The sequence below is a fragment of the Macrobrachium nipponense genome, chromosome 15 (genome assembly GCF_015104395.2).
Source record: "Macrobrachium nipponense isolate FS-2020 chromosome 15, ASM1510439v2, whole genome shotgun sequence".
NCBI classification, from domain to species: Eukaryota; Metazoa; Arthropoda; class Malacostraca; order Decapoda; family Palaemonidae; genus Macrobrachium; species Macrobrachium nipponense.
Genome location: NC_087208.1, coordinates 84302557 through 84310333, shown reverse-complemented (window position 1 = coordinate 84310333; position 7777 = coordinate 84302557).

Below are 7777 nucleotides of genomic sequence, written 5' to 3'. Positions count from 1 at the left end.
GATTTGCACTACGTTTGAGACCGTTTTCAGTACCCTCTGTTTAAATCTTAAAATTTGGCCTTAATTTCTAACTTTGGAGAAAATACTTACTTCGAAAGGAGAGTAGAGGTCGTTAGCTCCGTTTCTCACCAACAACAAGTCACGTCTGATGCCCATCTCCGATGTCAGGACGCGTTATAATGTACTTTTTTTGGGATTGTTCACGCTGATCGTACATGGTCCACTCTGTACCCTACGGTTTTTTACCCTAACTACTACCAATTGTATACGGTGTGCTTTAGGTCAGGATGAAATAAGTTTAGCCTAATACCATCACACAGAGGTGTAAACATGTTAGGTAACGAATACCTACTACTACTACTATGTATACTAGGAAGTACTAGGTATACCTAGGTGTTGAGGAGACCTACCAGGAGAATCGCCAGATTTGTTCTTAGGAGAATCCATTACAAGTACCAAGCTAGAACGAAATGTCATTTCCAGGCACTTCAAGTTCTCAAGTGAACACTCTTGCTGTCTGTTATCTCTCCCTTAATTTGGTAGATACAGAAGCAGTAACACTAAAACTTTTCCATTTCAAATACCCTCGCCATGATTGTTTGTTTGGGACTTTCGTCACTGCATCTCGGGAACATTGGCAAGAGGAAGAATGTCGACGGAAATAAGGAATCTTTCGGCTTTTAGAGAATTTGACATGGGAGACTCTTTTAATTTTTAGTTAACTTTTCCCTTTCTCATAATTTCTTTCAGGCTAATTTCTCTCTATGGCACTACTTTACGAGCCACTCTTGTAAATCCCACACAGTGTCCAGCACTTAGTTCTATATTTTATTACTATTATTTGTTATTTTTACTGTTATTATTTTTATCGTTTTTACTATTATTATCATCTTATTATTATTATTACTATTAATATTATTATTTTTTACTATTGCTATTTTTATTAGTGTTGCTGATATTACTGTTATTATCATTAATACTGCCGATTAGATGAACAAGAAATTAGAGAGAGAATTAAGCAAGCATTTCTTAGGAGCTTCAGATTGGCAGAAGATGTGAACACCTGGTGGACAGGAAATTGTACAATGATCCTTAAAATAGCAGAAGAATTATCGGGGAAGACATCTGGTAGAGGACCACCAACTGAAGGAGAGCTGGTGGTGGAACCCAAACACCCAAAATAAGATAAAGAAGAAAAAGGAGCAGAAGTTGCCTGTGACAGGAATCAATCTAAGGAAAATAGGATAGCTTGGAAAACTGCAAGTAAAGAAGCTAAAAGGGCAGTAGCACAGGCAAAAGCAATTGCAATGGACAAGCTCTACGAGAACGTAGAGACAGCTGAAGGCCAAAAGAAAATACACAAGATAGCAAAAAGCAGAGGTAAATCATCAAAAGATCTAACACATATCAAACAGATCAAGGACAAAGATGGAAGAGTTTTATCAAAAAGAGGAAAGCATGATAGCTAGATGGAAGGAGTATTTTGAAGAGTTACTAAATGAAGAAAACCCCAGAACAATAATAAGAGATGGAAACCCTCACGAAAGAATAGTCCAGGATATCAACAGAGAAGGGGTTAAGAAGGCACTGGATGAAATGAAGAAGGGGAAAGCAGTGGAACCTGATGGAATACCAGCTGAAGTGTGGTTTGTTTAGGAGAGGAAGGCATAAACATCCTGTGGGATTTAATGATTAAGATATACCACCAAGAAAGAATGCCACACATGCGGAGATATACTCTAATGGTCCCAATCTACAAAGGGAAGGGTGATGTGCAGGAGTGTGGGAACTACAGAGGAATTAAATTGATATCACATACAATACAAATATATGAGAGGATTATAGAAGGAAGATTGAGAATGGAAACCACAATTTGTGAAGAACAATTTGGTTTTATGCCAGGAAAGAGCACATTTGATGCAATATTTGCACTACGGCAGACAAGAGAAATATAGAGAGAAACAGAAAGGACTACATTTGGTGTTTATTGACTTTGAAAAAGCATATGATAGGGTACCTAGGCAGGAAGTATGGAGGTGCTTGAGAGAGAAGGTTTCTGAAAACTATGTCAGAATAATGAAAGATATGTATGCAGAGGCCATCACGCAAGTAAGAAACACTGTTGGAACTACAGAGAAGTTTAAGGTGAAAGTTGGTCTCCACCAGGGTTAAGCCCTTAGTCCCTACGTGTTTGATATTGTGATGGATGTTATAACATCGAAAGTTAGCGAAGAAGTGCCTTGGTGTGCAATGTTTGCTGATGACATTGTGCTGACTGATCTAACAAGAGAAGGTGTCCAACGCAAGCTAGGAAGATGGAGAGAAGAACTTGAGAGTAGAGGCTTAAAAATTAGCAGAACAAAGACAGAATATATGTGGACAGGTGGAGAGGAATGGCAGGGAACAGTGAAATTGGGCCAAGAAGACATAAAGAAGGTTAGCTCCTTCAAATATCTTGGTTCTCTTGTGAGTGAGAATGGAAACCTGGATGCAGTAGTCAGCAATAGAATTCAGCGTGCTTGGATGAATTGGAGAAAGTCATCAGGGATACTTTGTGACAGGAGGATCAGTGCAAAAGTTAAAGGAAAGTTTTATAAAAGCGTAGTTAGTCCAGCCATGCTCTATGGGGCAGAGACTTGGCCAATAGAGAAAAAACAAGAAAGAAGAATGGAAGTGGCCGAGATGAAAATGCTGAGGTGGATGTGTGGTGTCACAAAAAGAGATAAGATCAGGAATGAATTGATCAGGGGGACAGTCAAAGTATTAGAGATTTCAAAAAAAAAAGCTCAGGAAAGAAGACCCAAATGGTTTGGTCATGTCATGAGGAGTGAAGATGAACACGTATGTAAGAGGGTTATGAACATGGAGGTGGAGGGCAGAAGAAGGTGGGAAAGGCCAAAGTTTGGGTGGAAAGATAAATTATTGAATAACATGAAGGAAAAGGGTCTAAGAGAACAAGATGTACAGGACAGAGGAAGATGGAGAAGGTTGAGTAGAAACAGCGACCGCATGTATAAATGGGAAAAGCTGATGGTAAAGAAGTAGATTATCATTATTACTGGGCCCAATTTCACAGAGAAGAATTACCTTACAAAAACAGGTTGGCCTAAGCACTCCAGCCATTGTGGTCAGGCCTAAATTACAGGACTTTCTTTGCATACAGTCACTAAGCACTAACTAGACAGTAATGTATGCTAAACACTAGTATTCACAATACACTTACACTCACTAAACGCTCACACTCACTAAACACACACTTACTTTACACTCACACTCACACTTAACATACACTCACACTCAATAACACTATACATTCACTGAACACTCACTATACACTAAACACTCATAAAATGCTAAACTCAGTAAACATTCACTATACACTAAGAACTCATAAAACACTAAACTCAATAATACTCACTATATCTCAAACACTCAGTAAACATTCACTAAACACTCCATCCTAAACATCAATTAAACACTAACCAATTGCTAAGCACTCACTATACACTAAACACTCATTACCTATTCACTACACACTAAACATTCACTAAGCACACACTATATAGTGAACACTCACTAAACCCTAAACTCATTAAATACTAAATACTCACTAAACCCTAAATGTTCATTAAACTCCTAAACACTTATTAAACACTAAACAGTGAATGACCATCCACTCATCACTCAATAAACACACACTAAACACTAACATTCACAAGACATTCACTAAACACTCAATAAACACTTACGCAATAAACATTCACTAAACACTAACAGTCACAAGATATTCACTAAGCATTAACTGAACTTAAACACTCACTAAACATTCACTGAATACTTACACACTGAACATTTACTGAATACATATACGCTAAACACTTACTAAACACTAACATTCACTAACCCCTAAACACTCACCAAACATTTACTAAACCATAAACACTCACTAAACATTCACTGAACACTTACACAGTAAACATTCACTGAATACTTTTTCACTAAACACTAACATGCGCTAAACCTTCACTAAACACCAACATTCACAAGACAGTCACTAAACACTCATTAAACATTCGTTGAATACTTACACAATAACATTCAATAAAATTTACAAAACATTCACTAAACCCTAAACACTCTGTAAACATTTACTGAATACTTACATACTGAACATTCACAAAACATTTTCTAAACCCTAAACTATACATTCACTAAACACTTACTCATAAACATTCATAAACACTTACTCACTAAAACCTAAAAATTCGCTAAACACTTACTCATTAAATATTAACGATACAAAAATTCAAATTCTCACTAATCCCCTGTTCAATTTGTGGGTTACTAGACCTTAAAAAATGGCCGCAAGGCTTTGCAACACTGCCCTGGTGGAAGACCATTGAACTACGTCGTACAGGAATAGAGATCGCAACTTAAGGAATATGTATGTACCCTCTATGATAAATCCCTATTTCAGTCTCTCCATTCAACTATCCATGCTTGATACTTATGTCTTGGAATGTGGTTTTGCAAATATTTAATGTGTCAGAATGTGAGGTTAGACAAAGAGGCAGGTAAAGCAGTACTAACTTGATTACTTATTGTTTTAGATTTAGCTGGCCTTTTCTCCCTCCCCAGTGCCTCTGGTGGAAGATGGATCTCCAGTGACGATCACCAGCCCTCGTGATTCTCCCAACCCTATCTCTCCCCCCCAACCTCACATCGTGGATGTGGATGAGAGTGATCATGAGGGGTCTGGTGGCTGGCAGATATAAGCAAGCAGAAAGAAGAGGTTCTTCTCGTTTGGCCGCAAGACCAGAGCCTGACATTCATGTTTCACCTCGCCTGAAACCTGAGAAGAGAAATCACATAGTAATTCACAATCACGCTCATCGGTGACATTAGACGCCATAGTGGAGAGAGTCAAGTTTCTCATGGGCTCTGACCCACTCATTTCTCATGAACTCCCATGCAAAAGTAAACGTAAAGTGGCTTACAGGATTACCTGCCTATTTCAACACCTCAGTGTTCTTAAAGGTGAAAATTTCGGTCCTAACATAATAGTTTCAAAATACAGTGGTCCCCCCGTATTCATGGGGGATGTGTACTAGATTCCCCCCCCCCACCCCCCCGTGAATAGTTAGAACCTGCGAATGTTTGGAACCCCTATAAAAAGGCTAAAAACAACCTATTTTGTTAGTTAAAACTCCAGAAAAACCCACTAAAAATTTTCATACTTGGTTTTTTTTAATAGTTTTATCACAAAAAGTGCATTTTATGATGAAATGGATAAAAAAAACAGGAATTAGTGGATATTTGTCATAGAAAAATACAGCGAATGTGCGGATTTTCCGCGAATAATGCGGGGAAACGTTCCCGAGAGAAATCCGCGAATGTGTGAGTCCGCGAATCCGGAGAACGCGAATACGGGGGTTCCACTGTATAACCTAATCTGGGACCAATGCCCACCCAGGGGAACTTACTGACAAGGGATCAAGAGTAGAGTTCATTCGAGTAAGCTGCACAGATCACCACTACATAATTATGAGTGGTAATCATCAACAAAGAATTATCACTTCTTCCTAATTAACCATTCTCCTTCGAGGCCAAAGCTCCAAGAAGGACAAAGAGGGATTCTGTGTCTGCTATCCTACATGTTCAGACCCTAAGGTCCAAGAAACGAGGATGGTACTTGACTATTCACCTATGTGTTGCATGCAATACCAAGCTCTGCACAACTCCAAACCATACTGAAGAGCAAACTCATCTGTACTGGTAAAGGCTTGTCTCACTATCCAAGCACTCGTGATAGTGAGTGCTCGGCAAGCGCTAGTATTCGTAAGAATTCCCATGCTTGGCGAGAAAACCTGACTCTTCTAAGACAATAATTAGGCAAGCCTTGTCTCGCCCCGGTACTCGACAATATGATGCTGCCGAGCCCTCAGCGAGCGCCAGCGAAACCAAGGGATCCAGGTGCTCTGCGAGAGTCCCAATTACTGCAATGATTCTTGGGAATGCCCATTGCCAGTGTGGTTGGAAATCACAGACAACCAAATCACTCTGATGGCACCAAAAACTCCAAGGAATTTTAAGGCTTAGCAAGACTCCGGGTTTTCGCAATAACAATTAACAGGGATGTCTGTCTTCCTCGAGTGTTTGGAAATTATAGAAAATCCCAACACTGAGAATGCCAGAAATTCCAAGGAATTCGAGCATTCAGTGAAATTCCCGGGTAACGTAGCAACAATTATCAGGAAATCTTGTCTCGCCTGAGTGTTTGCAGATCATAGAAGGCCAAAACACTCAGATAGTGCTAGAAATTCCAAAGAATTTAAGCGCCTGGCAAGACACCCGAATTTTGTCGAACGATCATCGGGAGGGGCCCTTCCTCGACTCCTGTAGAAATCGAGGAGGAACAGGCATAAAAACCAGTCGTAAATGCGAGCATTTAAGACTGACATGCAAGTACAATTTAACAGAATATGCACTCAAGGCTCCCAAAATGCAATAACCCATAGGGACCTGCGAATTGAAATCTGTCCAAGGGACAGAAAGAACCAGGGAGAACATAGTCTCCAGGTGTTTGAATCCTAAGACTCTAAACACCCGATGTCGAGACGGTGAGAGGTCTCTCCATCATTGACAGAAGATCCTTCCTCAACGATGTGGACATACGTCCAGTGGAACCATAAGATCTTTCCAGGAACATAGACCCCCAACGCTGAATCCTACAGAGAGCGCTCTGCAGGATCCCTCCTATTCACCTACCCCTTCCTGAGATAGTCAAAGGAAGTAGAGGGAATAGGTGAGGAAGATTGGACGTTCTCGCTCGCCTTGCTAGCAGAACTAACAGGAGAAGCGAGTCATGGGCAGCCATCAACCTGTGGTGATGGCCGCGACACGAGTCTAGGAAAGCATTATCGCCCTACAGAAATGCTTTCCCAAGAAGGGTTATGAAACTCTTGAATGGCAGGAGAAACATTCACAACCACTGAGACCAGTCGGTCACTCAAACAAGACCGTGGTCTAGGTAGGGTTGAGCGTGCACCTGACTGGCAAGGCGTGAGTCACCTGAGTGACTCACTCCTTTCTTCCACTCCATGCCTGAGTTGTGATGGTGAGTGGACTTAGCGTCACTGACTCTAGAAGCATGCGAATATCACAAATTCTTGGTAATTTGTATTTTTCCTAGCGATACTTACCTCAAACCATTACAGTGGAGATTCCCAGATGTTGATCTGGGTCCAACCAGAAAAAACTGGTTATACACTGCACCCAGGCCAGGCCTATGCCTAGGGGTCGAAGACCACACTATCCTGCTGACCTGACGCCAGTCCTTCCTGCCCAACTCCGAGGTACCTCTTCTAAGCTTCAGCGGGGCTGGACGGGAGGGAATATACTTCCATGGTTTGAGATAAGTATCGCTAGGAATACAAATTACCAAGAATTTGTGATTTGTTCCGATGCGGGATACTTACCTCGAACCAATACAGTGGAGACTTACTCCTTAGGAGGAGGGTGAAGGTTAAGGGAGGAACAGCCCCAAAGGTGCTAGGTCAGAGGGGGGCCAACTGCTCCCTTTGGAACTCAACCCTGCTCCGTTATACTTGGGGGTTGGTCCAGGGAGGTCCTAAAGCAAGCCTGGTGCAGGCATAACCAAACCTTGACATGTAAAACCATGGGTTGTACTGAACACCATACGCACTCCCGCATATCTTACCCGAGTATCCTGGATTCCTAACTTTCTCTGAAAGCCCAGGGGGGATAAGGGCAAGGA